The 11,924-nt window shown below is 41.3% G+C and overlaps 1 protein-coding gene across 5 annotated transcripts in view; it reads right to left on the reverse strand.

The window, feature by feature from the left end:
* The window catches only part of CNTN4 (contactin 4), a 963,126-nt gene extending 951,778 nt beyond the window's left edge, over nt 1-11,348 (reverse strand). For 4 of the 5 annotated variants that reach the window (XM_047746460.1, XM_047746478.1, XM_047746432.1 and 1 more), the window contains exon 1: nt 11,115-11,348. The gene's annotated coding sequence lies outside the window, so the exon portion shown is untranslated. The remainder of the gene's footprint in view (nt 1-11,114) is intronic. The other variant, XM_047746452.1, reaches the window with a different exon arrangement.
* Between the last annotated feature and the right edge of the window lie 576 nt (nt 11,349-11,924).

Consider the following 11,924-nt stretch of genomic DNA (forward strand, 5'->3'; position numbering starts at 1 on the left):
GGTAAATTGCTATTAATAAAGTGAATAGTTATTGGAACTGTGAATTCATGATACCTCCATGTTACATAGTGCATATACAGAGGTTACCACTACCTCAATAATATCTAGAATTGTTGCAGTGTCTTGAATTCTGACCATCAGGTTCAAAAAAGAAAATGGAGGGGAAACACTAGGAATTTTAAGAAACTACTAACTGGTAAATGAAACCTAGAAATGTGCTAAAGTAAATAAAAGAGAATGACTTCATTCAGTAAAGACAATGTGCTCATAGTACAGATTTTTTTTTTAAGATTTTATTTATTTATTTGACAGACAGAGATCTCAAGTAGGCAGAGAGGCAGGCAGAGAGAGAAGGGGCAGTAGGCTCCCCACTGAGCAGAGAGCCTGATGTGGAGCCAATCCCAGGACCCTGAGACCATAACCTGAGCCGAAGGCAGAGGCTTAACCCACTGAGTCACCCAGGCACCCCCATACAGACTTTTGAACTAAGTTTCTTGTACTGCAGGTAAAACGGTCAACATTCCACACCTATATCACAGGAATCTTCACAAAGGTGATTCTGCTGCAAAGCATATCACCAACACATATGACAATGTTATCAAGGCAGGTAATTTTCTATTTCTACTGTACTGCAGTAACACTTTACCTCTCAGATCCTCAGTCAGGATGTAGGAAAAGGTGAAACTGAGAACAGAGAAAATGTGAAACACCCATACTATTCTGTCACCAAAAGCGTCTGTTGGGGTGGAGAGGGGCTGGGGGGCGGGGAGCTGCAGGTAAGGAGAAAAAAAGAAAAGGCCCTTCAGAGCCTCTTTCAGAATCTACTCAAACTATTAAATATACTTGGAATGGCTTGTATATTTCATTATTCTAGTTCAGAAACAGTAAGAAACAGCAAATAGAAATGGCTAGTTCACTAAACTAAGGAATCAATTATGACCATCAAAAGGCATCAGAAAGCACACAGAGGTACCCACATCTCAGCTGCACTTGTTGGGATCCTGCTACACAGTGTGTGTGTATATATATATATAACATGAAATATATATATATATATATATATATATATATATATATATATATATATATAAAAAACATGAAGTGGTTCAACAAATATATAAAGCATCCATGTGTACTATGTTCTGTATAAATTGCAAAGATCATAGTATAAAGCTAATTTGCTTATTACTTAGAATGTGCCATGAACACTGTACTATTCTTAAACAATTTATCAGTTAACGTTCACAACATCTCTGTAAGATAGGCATATTCAACTTCTCACAGATTTTTAAAACTGCCTTAGGAAGGGTTAAGAACATGTTCAAGATCACACAGCTGGTAAGTGACAGAACAAATCTAGGTCTGTCTGCATCAAAGGCCCATGTTCTAGTCTAAACTACTATTCTATGTTCATCATGGTGATCCTGTGTCATCAAGAAGTAAATGAATATGTTCAGCCACCCGTTTAAAAGGTAAAGGAATATTTTTAAAGAGATTCCCATTTAAAAAGAAAAAAAACTACCATTAAAGATAAACTTCTATTTATAACTACTTAGTTCCAAGAATTCTATATATAACCATGTTTGTATTCTAATTTTTACTAGGAATTCAAAATGTGACCTGGGCCCTGGGTGTCTCAGTCAGTTAAGTGGCCAGCTCTTGATTTCAGTTTAGGTCATGATCTTAGGGACATGAGATAGAGCCCCACTTTGGCCTCCACGCTCAACAGAGAGTCTCCTTAAGATTCTCTCTCCCTCTCTCTCTACCCCATCTCTCCACTCTCTATCTCTCTCAAATAAATAAATAAATCTTGAAAAAAAAATTAAAAAAAGAAATGTGACCTAGGTAAACATTTTTTTTTTAAGGATGTCATTCACCTAATTAAATGCAGTAAAAGTAGTCCTTGGATTTGTAATTAATTCGCTCATCTGTGAGAAGTCTAGAATCAATAGCTAGCTAACAGCTAATCAAATGAGTCACTAAAGGCAAAAAATATTCATATTTATATTTCATAATTGAAGAGCAATCATAATACAGATAATACAAATTTGTACAACTGAAAATGATGGCAGTGTGCCTAGAATCAAGCCTCATAAAACACATTTGAGGATTTGAGTCATGTCATTATTTTTTTCACTTTTCTTCTCCTACAAACTGGACCTATTTCAGCATAAGCACACTTACATCACCTGTCCTCACTGGAAATTTCCATAACAAACCTAAAAGGCACAGGAAACATGAATTATCAAGGTTCCTATTAGGACAATTGTGCAAGGCACAAATATTTACACACAAAAGTTCAACTCAAAGATGGAGAATATATTTTACCATGGTATAAACAAAAGAGACTTCTGTATGCATTTTTTTAAAAAAATCTCCAGGTCATTATGGAATCAGCAGTGCTTCTGCTCTCCTAACCCTCATTTTCTCCTGAACCATACTCCCTTCCCAGAAGTGTACTACTTTTATTTAATTAATAGTGATAAATGCATATTTTAAGTGTTAGGGCCTGAAATTGACCCTGTCCAAATATGGAAAATATTTTCTCTTTCCAAACTACAAAAACAGCTGACTCTGGCTTCATATAAGCCAGAAAAAGAATAAATAAATAAAACCTTGTCTAAAAAGGAACTAATCTTACAGCCAATTCCTGCTTTTTTAAGTTTTAAACAAGAAAATTTTTAAAAAAAAATCTTTCTTAAGTATTTCCTAATTACTCTCAGGGACTTGTCTGTTCCTCAAACTCCTGGCAATATCATTAACATTCCATGAAGATGTATTTTCTGAGTTAATTGTATCTTTGGTGTCTACCATGTTTTACCAAGAGATATCCAAAATGAATATTACTAATCAATTAAAATCTGTTTATTGGAAGCTTACTAAGATTTAGGCACTAAACTAAGTACTTTACAAGCAGTATTCCACATAATCTTCATAAAACTCCTGTGCCTTTAAGGACTATCCAAGTTTTAAGATTTGTCCATCAATAAACTAAGTCATTTAGCTTACTATGTCTTTTAATTATCTGAACAACCCTACAAAATGTGTATCTTCCCATTACGCAGCTAATAAAACTGAAATCTAGAAAAGGTAGGTAACTTGCTATGACATAATTACACGGATAGTGCAAAATGGATTTAGGACTGGTGAGAAATCTATGACTCCAAATTTCAAGCCCTTATCCACTCTCTCAAGGAACTCTCATGGTACTGAGTAACATTACAATGTACTGGGTAGGGCAATGAATGTCCCAATTTGCCCAATACTTTACTGGTTTTAACACTGAATGTTCAACAGCCTAGGAATCCCTCAGTCTTGGGAAAACTAGGAGGGCTGATCACCTTCATAATAAGTGTTATATCAGTGGCATGGAAAAAATAAATAAATAAGAGTCCATACAGAAAAGGCAATCATTCCTTAGTAATATTGAAAGAGGGTTAATAGAGTGGCAATTGAGCTGAGCATTATGCAAACTGTAATAAACATGGTGGAGAAAGATGACAAAGGTAGAACAGACACAAAGGCAATGCAAACAAAGGCATGCAAAAAAATCACTGGTCAGGTTCCAGGGTGGGCACCTAGACTGCAAACCTGGAAAGGGGATAACAACAGGGAAGTGTAAATGGAAAGGAAAACACCATCTAGGACGGACCGAAAGTATTCTCATAAAAGGAAATTAAGCATGAGGATATGGTTTTAACTTCCACTTCCCTCCGTAGTTCTTCAGAGATGGGCTTTGAAGAAATGACAGCTTTCACTTTATGATTTAGTGATGACTATATGTGCCTTGGCAGGGGGATGCCAAGTGATTCTTTTTTTTTTTAAGGTTTTTTTTTGTTTTGTTTTGTTTTTTAATTTATTTGACAGACAGAGATCACAAGTAGGCAGAGAGGCATGCAGAGAGAGAGAGGAAGGGAAGCAGGCTCCCCGCCGAGCAGAGAGCCGGATGCGGGGCTTGATCCCAGAAACCTGGGATCATGACCTGAGCCGAAGGCAGAGGCTTTAACCCACTGAGCCTCCCAGGCGCCCCCATGCCAAGTGATTCTTGACTGGGAAACTGACTTATTACAAGCAGCAAAAGATCTCACTTCTTTGCAGTCATTCTCACTGTGCCACATGCCCTTTCTGGAAACAATTACTGTGGATAGGGAAAGCCAATACTCTTTCGTAAGTAGCAGAGCATGTTTCAATCCTAACTCTAAGAAATAAGAGCTTCACCCAGACCATACACACTAAAAATGGGATGGAACCAGACGATGGAATACTCTTGAGCACTAGAAAGAAATGAAAGAGAGGGAGATATGAATAGGCAGAATATAGAGAAGTGTTACGGCAGTGAAAATACTCTGTATGATACTATGGTGATGGCTATATGTCATCATACATGTATTTGTCCAAACCCATAGAATTGTCACACCAACGGTGAATCTTAAGGTAAACTATGAACTTAGGGTGATTATGATGTCAGTGTAGGTTCATCCTGAGTAAAATATGTATCACTCTGATGAGTGATGTTGATAATGTCTGGGAGCAGAAGTATATAGAGAATCTCTGGACTATCCTCTAAATTTTGTTATAAATCTGCTCTTAAAAAATAAGATCCGGGACGCCTGGGTGGCTCAGTTGGTTTAGCAGCTGCCTTCGGCTCAGGTCATGATTCCAGCATCCTGGGATCGAGTCCCGCATCGGGCTCCTTGCTCAGCAGGAGCCTGCTTCTCCCTCTGCCTCTGCCTGCCATTCTGTCTGCCTGTGCTTGCTCTCTCTCCCTCTCTCTCTGACAAATAAATAAAATCTTAAAAAAAAAAATAAATAAGATCCAAAACTAATGATGTATTATATGTATTGAATTTAAATTTTTAAAAAATAAGGTCATGGGGCACCTGGGTGGCTCAGTGGGTTAAGCCTCTGCCTTCAGCTCAGGTCATGATCTCAGGGTCCTGGGATCAAGCTCCGCATCGGGCTCTCTGCTCAGCAGAGAGCTCAGCTTCCCCCCTCTCTCTGCCTGCCTCTCTGCCTGCTTATGATCTCTCTCTCTGTCAAATAAATAAATAAAATATTTTTTAAAATATATAAATATAAATAAACAAATAAATAAGGTCTTAAGGGGTACCTTGGTGGCTCACTTGATTAAGCATCCAACTCCTGGTTTAGGCTCAGATCGTGATCTCAGGGGATCTTGAGATCAAACCCCACTTCAGGATCTGCACTGAGCACAGAGTCTGCTGGAGACTCTTTCTCTCTCTCTCCCTCCCGCTCTGCTCCTCCCACACCCCAAAGAAATTTATAAATAAAGTCCTAAAACAAATACTAGAATGGGATAGTAACAAAGGCCAACATTAAAAGGAAAAAAGGAAATAGGCATTTACCAGGCAAATAACCTATACACACACACAAACACACACGCCACAGAGACACAGACACACTCCTTTTTCTACACCTAGAGAGAGGAAAATAGAGAACTGGCTGGCAATCTCACATTCCTGTAAAAGAAATCTGTAAGTGACCATTTATTGAAAAATCTGCCAGTTATTCACCATACCTGTTTTCTGGGCACTCAGAGTGACTCCTTTTCTTAGCTTCCCATACAGAGAGGAACAGCCATGTAAGAGAGTTCTGTCTAATGGAATGTGGGCAGAAGACATGATAACCACTCTCAATGCAGGCCTATAAAAACCACTTGTGAAACTTGTCAGGTCATTTCCCTCCTCACACCCCATATACCTTGTCTGAAGAAGGAGGACCCCAGGGTCTTAGCAGAGGATGAAGCCAGAAGACAAGGAACCTGACTTCTCAAATGACCCCATGGGAAGCCATTCAATCAGAACTATGTTGTGAGTATTGAACTACCCCACATGAGCAAGAATAGAAGCATTTTATGTCACTGAAAATTTAGAGTTTACCTGTTACAGCAGCTAGAGTTAGCTTTTCGTGAGGTCCTGTGGGACTCTGTTCACTCGGAGTCTGAAAATACGATAGTAAGTAAGTTGAAACCTCTCTGTCCTGTTATCCCCATTAAATTATAAAAAGGGACTTACACACATATAAATGGTGTGGGTGTGAGGAAATTTGGAAGCAAGGTAAATTTAGGGAAAAAAAAATAAAGTGTATTTCTTAAAAGGTTCAGGGAAAGTTAGGAAATGAACAGGGTCTTTTGAGAAAGAGCTGACTGATAAGCATGCAAGTATATCTGCCCACCTCCATGGTAAGAACATATGTGTCATTAATTAATTGGGAAGATGCCACAAATACATGCTGAACAAGAAGACAAAAATGACTTAAAATACTGGAAAATGAATTGTGTTGGCAGAAAGTACACTCTCACTATTAACCACCTCACATCTCTACTATAACTGCTTGGAAACAAAACTGTGAGAGGTATTTTTACAAAGGACAAATACAGAGGAAAGGTGAGATGAGGCGGATTCTCTAATATAAGTGGGACAAGATAACAGGACAAGACCAAAAGGGATCATTTTTCTTTTCTAGGATGCTAGGATTATTGGGAGAGGTACCTTTAGTCGTGCAGTAAATGCTCACAAAGTTTTGCAAAGCTGAAAGAACAAGAGAAGAGCTTTCTTTCTTGGGAGCTGGGAATGTTGATGAAAAACAATGCTTTTGATCAAAAGGAAGATCAGAGGAGAATATTTTAGCTATGAATTTGCCAGAAAGGATATTTACTTAGGCTAAGAAGTGAGGAGGAATTTATCTTCACATACTGCAGCATAAAAATGGCAGCCAAGAATTCCCACAACGAAAGCCCAAGAGAAAGGATATAATTCAGGGCATAGACTCTGGTAATTTGTTTATCAGAAGTAAAAAAGCATTGTGGTGGAGAGTCTTACTTTAAATACCTGATTCAAGTAAGTATTCAAGATAAACCTGTATCATATCTAATTACACGCCATTACATTTTAGATTAGATACAATCTTTTTTCTTCTTTGGGATTTTTTAATTCTCCTCCAACTTTTTTATATAGACAAAAAGAAAAAGTGGTCCAATGGCAACCTAACAAAAGTATTAAGGCAAGAATAAATAAGTAGTATAATGAAGCTGTTAAGAAAATCAACTCTAGAGCCAGAGAACTGGTTCAAATCCCAGCTCTGCCACTTACTGGCTATGTTGAGCAAACGACTTAATTTCTCTAAGCCAAGTTTTCCTTATTTATACAACATAGACAATACCTACCGAGGAGGGCGAAGTGCTTAGAAAAGTATTTCCTTATAATTGTCCTGGTTTTTTTTCTGCCAGGAAAACCAGGTAGTTGGGGGAAGGAAAGGTAAATAATATTTACTGAAAATGGAGGAAATATTACACAGAGTAACAGAGTGTCAGAAATGCTAGCTGTTCCCCCAACTGTTCTTCTCATTCCTTGAAACACAGTTATACTACATTCCCCAGCCTCCCTTATAGTAAGATTCATTTACATACAGGTGAGTTCTGGCCAATGGAATGAAAGCAAAAGTTATATGTATGGTTTGCAAGTCTAAGCAATTAATGTTCTCCAAGTCTTTTTCCTTCCAGTACTTTGATGCATAAAGATGAGCATGGTGACTCTGCTGAAGAAGACAGAGGTCTTGGAGGAATGCTGCCAGGATCATCCAGTTGGGAACTTAACATGAATGAGAATATTTCATGTTTGAAGAAGTACACTTTGGATTCATTTGTTACAGCTGTTAACCTGCCTACGCTAACAGAGGTAAGCTCTATACCTATACTCTCACGTTTAATTCCTACAATGATGCCTTGAAACTTAATGTTATCCCAATTTTATAGCTAAGGAAAGTGAGACTCAAAAAAGTTATGGAACTATATTGTCCAACATCATGAATGTAAGAAGTGGTAGGGTCACATCCAGGTTAATCTGCTGTAAGGTTTTTGATCTTTCCACCCTCCACACAATACTGCAACATGGACAATGTCTTTCTTTTCCTCACTCTTCCCGGTTTCCTCACTCTTCCCGGTTTCCTCACTTTTTAACCACGGAAACTTCAGTCTTTAAGTTAAAACCTCATTTTTTTTTCCTTCTGTATATCTAATTTGGGAGATCCAGGATGATCCCTAATATCACATTCATCTCTTCTGCGTCATTTTGTCCACATATGTGCTCATGACCAGGAAACAGTGCTCTTAACCCATCTGTTACAGGAGACACAGATTTCTAGCAGTTTTTCAACTGGCTACCATACCAAAGACAGTGAATGGCAAAGCCATAGGTAAGAAAAGAAAGGTAAAAACTCCACAAACCATCAGGGATTTCCAAAGTGGAGAATACACCCGAGGGCAATGCAGAGCAAATCACTGGAATCCATAAAAATATTAGAACTTCTGCTTCATATTTTTTGCTTTATTTATCCTTTAGCTTTTGCTGTATATATTTCCTAAGTAGTAATATCAACATATTAGTATATATGTATAACATTAATAAATTTTAGTGAGTATGGACAAATTTTCTTCTGATAGCATGTAAGAGGAAAAAAATAAATAAGGACTAATAAGTCTAGGTAATAAATCTGGTTTCCCTCACCAGACTTAAGATACTGTGTTATGGAAAAAATGAAAATAACAAAGCTTACCACATCTGTGTATACAGACATCTCTCTGCTTACCATACAAAAATAGACTAATTCAATTAAAATCATATAAAAACATGTTTTCACAAAAGATTAAATTCTTTAAATAAAAACCAAGACTGAAACTAATGTATATTCTATCTATGTCTTTGAATATAACACAGAAGAACCCAACAAGTTAAACTGGGCAGATAATTAGGAACTATAAAGGGGAGTTTTCTGCTGAGAAGCTTAATTATTCAGGTTACCTTTATGTTTTTTTAAGAAATAAATTGAAGTAACAGATGTCCTGTGTACCTTTCAGAAGAAAACTCCTAGTCAAAAGATTTAGTACTTAGAGGGAAAATAATTAGAAGACCTACTTCTGAATAAGAAGAAGACAGAGAACTAGGTAAAATAAATGGATGATAAAAAAAAAAAAAAGCTAAGATTATTTGATAAGCTTTCTATTTGATGTCCCACCAATATGTAATGACTATTTAGAGAGATGTTGAGCTGACTCAAGGAGACAAACTCCCCCAAGTTAAAGAAAACTGTTTTCATAAAGGCTACCAAAAAGAAAATCTCCCTCTGCTGAAACTTCCATATGGCTCCGACCTGCACCCTTAAACAATAGGTCTTTTCTCTTACTGGTCTTAGTCCCTAATTTTAAAAGGTCGGTTTCTCTGTGCTCGCCTCCAACCTGACAGGGTCCATAATGAGGTTTATCATCGTGATCCCTTCTTATCAATCCAGAGCAGCTGAAGTTGGTTTAAACTTTAAACAAACAAAAATCAAGAGCATTTTATAACGTGGCAAAAATGATGGAACTTGTTTTTGATTCTTAGCAATCTAACACTCCCACCACCTATTGTGGAGATTAACCTAAGTCTTGAATGAAATCAAGATGAAGATGGCAAGAAAAAAGTTATGGGTGAAATGTGAATTTTCTCATAAATGCCACAAAAAAAATCACCTCCAGGTGTCTGTCTCCATGACACGATGTTCTTTTTCACCCACTTGGGTAGAGACAGAACAAACTTGCTAATTGACCCGAATATAAATGCTCCTCCGGGGACCTGCCTGCTGGAAATCGACTCCACTCCTTACTAAAGGGCATAAACCTCAAAATACAAAAAGCTCATTCCAAATTATTACTGTAAGTGTCCAAACAAATCAATTACGTGGAATTATTCTTTGAAATATCCAGCTCCCGTCACAAGAAGCTGCAGATGCTTCCCAAGCCATTAAAAGATAGTAATTCAGACAAACATGTCCCCGCCCCTATGTTGATTTCAGTAGGAAAACTAGAAAAAGTTCCCGGAGCTTTCCTTCCAGAAGCTCCTCCTTGCAAACAAACCTCCAACGCACCCCAAGATTCACGACCCCACCTCTACGCAGACCACCCACCCTAAGTGATCAGTCACACTGATTTGCCCTACACTATCCCCGCAAACCTTTTCGCTACAAATCTGGAGACCCCAGCCAGCAACCAACCTCCTTAGCTTCGCGTTGCGCGAAGCAGCCTCCTTGCTGGAAATCCGCTGTGCTGCAAAATATTCTAATGCATCAGACTCCCTGACTGGTTCAGAAAGATTGAACAGCCCACGTCCTCTTACCCTCACCTCCACACCGTTCATAAATAATAGAATATACAAACGAATCACAGGGAGAAAAGGCAGGTAGGTTTTGAGCCCTCCTTCCCAGAAGGAGAGTGCGGGTTGGTGTCTGCGGGGTGCCTGGCGCACATCTCGTTGACATCTGGGTCCGAGGAGGCTACAAGGCAGTTGTCTTTGCCACGCTTTAAAAGAAACTGCAAACCGCCCCCCACCCCGAAGTTACTGGAGATTATTACGCCACCCCTACAAGTTCCCTGGGCAGAGCCTGGGTATACCAGGTACGTGCACAAGAGCGGGGAGCTGGATTCGCCGCTGTACCCCCGGCGTTTAGCAAGGAGCCTGGCACACAGTGGGCACCACCAAAATCAGGGTCTGTTCCAACAGGGCTCCTTCCACCACCGCTACCGGCTCCGGCTCCCTTAGGTCCTAAATCCCTTCAAACACCAGCTCAAGTCCGCCTTTCTCTAACGTAGGCTGCACAGCTTGGGCAATCGGAGCCCCCGGGTATCAACATCAGAAGGAAACTTGCCAGCACGCACGGAGAGGGGGCAATAGCCTGAACCAGTTGGAGAAGCTGATCTTAACGATTCCTGAAGCATTACGCGCTCCAGGCTACTTGTTCTGTGGCTGCCTTGCAGCGCAACAAACTTATTTTCTGACTAAAAAGAAGGGTCGCCGTGGGGTGAAGGTGGCGTCGTGGGTGCCCTGCCTCCTCGCGGATTCAGGGCGCTCAGTTCCAGCTGCGCCGACCCCGCAGGGCTGCCGGGCTCAAGGCAGTATGGCCCACAGACCCCGTCCAGCCCTGCAGGAGTGGGTGCCCCAGGAAGCCCCTTTTCACTCCGCAGCCTCCGAGGACCACGTCTTCCCTCAAAACCCGAAAGCCGGAGCGCCCGGGGCAGCACGCGCCCGGCTGAAGCTGACCCTGCCTGCTCGCGCCTCACTTACCTCCGCACCTGAGCGCAGCTCCCGCTACAGCCTCCTAGGAAACGGCGTCGGCACAGCCCGAGGGTCCCGCTGTAGTGGCGAAAGCTCCCTACTTGCGACCAATCCTGGTGTTGAACCCGGTGCTCCGTCTGGTGCCGCGCTCTCCTCCCTCCCAGCGCTCCCGGCAGCTCAAAAAACCCGGCGCGGCAGAGTTCAAGCAGCCGGCTCCTCAGCCTCAAGGAGGCGGAGACGCGTGGAGCCAGGAGAGACTCGGGGAGGGCGGGAGCCCGCGCGCAGCCGGGCTGAGCATGCTCAGTGCGCGGCGGGAGGAGGCGCGCGCCCGGGTGCTGCACCTGCCCGGCCCTGCCCGGCCCAGCCCCGGAGAGAAGGTCCCCAGCTCCTGGGCGTAAAACTCCCGTAGGGTGCCTCACCTGAACCCGAAGCCGCCGACGACAGCCCGTTCTGGCGCAGAGGCTTACAGGATGTGCTTCTTAGCGATGGGGAATATACAGCAGTGATGCTGTCGTCCTTTGCAACCCGAGTGTAGGGGCACAAGGAGGCTCGACCTGTGCGGATGCCCAAACCTCTGGCCTCCGTAGACAGGGAACTCGAGGAGAGGAATCTTTAAGGCGCCCTACTCAGGGAAACAAACGCTCCTGCTTTGGGGCTGAGAATTGCCGAGTACAGGGGGGTGTGGGTGGGGGGACAACAGTGAACTTGAGAAGCCGGAAGAGGGGGCTTTTGGAAGGTTTTACCTACTTGTCCTTAGGCGAAGGACACTGGCCAGACAGCGTTTCCGACCTGAACTCTCATACAGTGTGCTTTCAAGCT

Source organism: Lutra lutra, chromosome 1 (genome assembly GCF_902655055.1).
Source record: "Lutra lutra chromosome 1, mLutLut1.2, whole genome shotgun sequence".
Classification (NCBI taxonomy): Eukaryota; Metazoa; Chordata; class Mammalia; order Carnivora; family Mustelidae; genus Lutra; species Lutra lutra.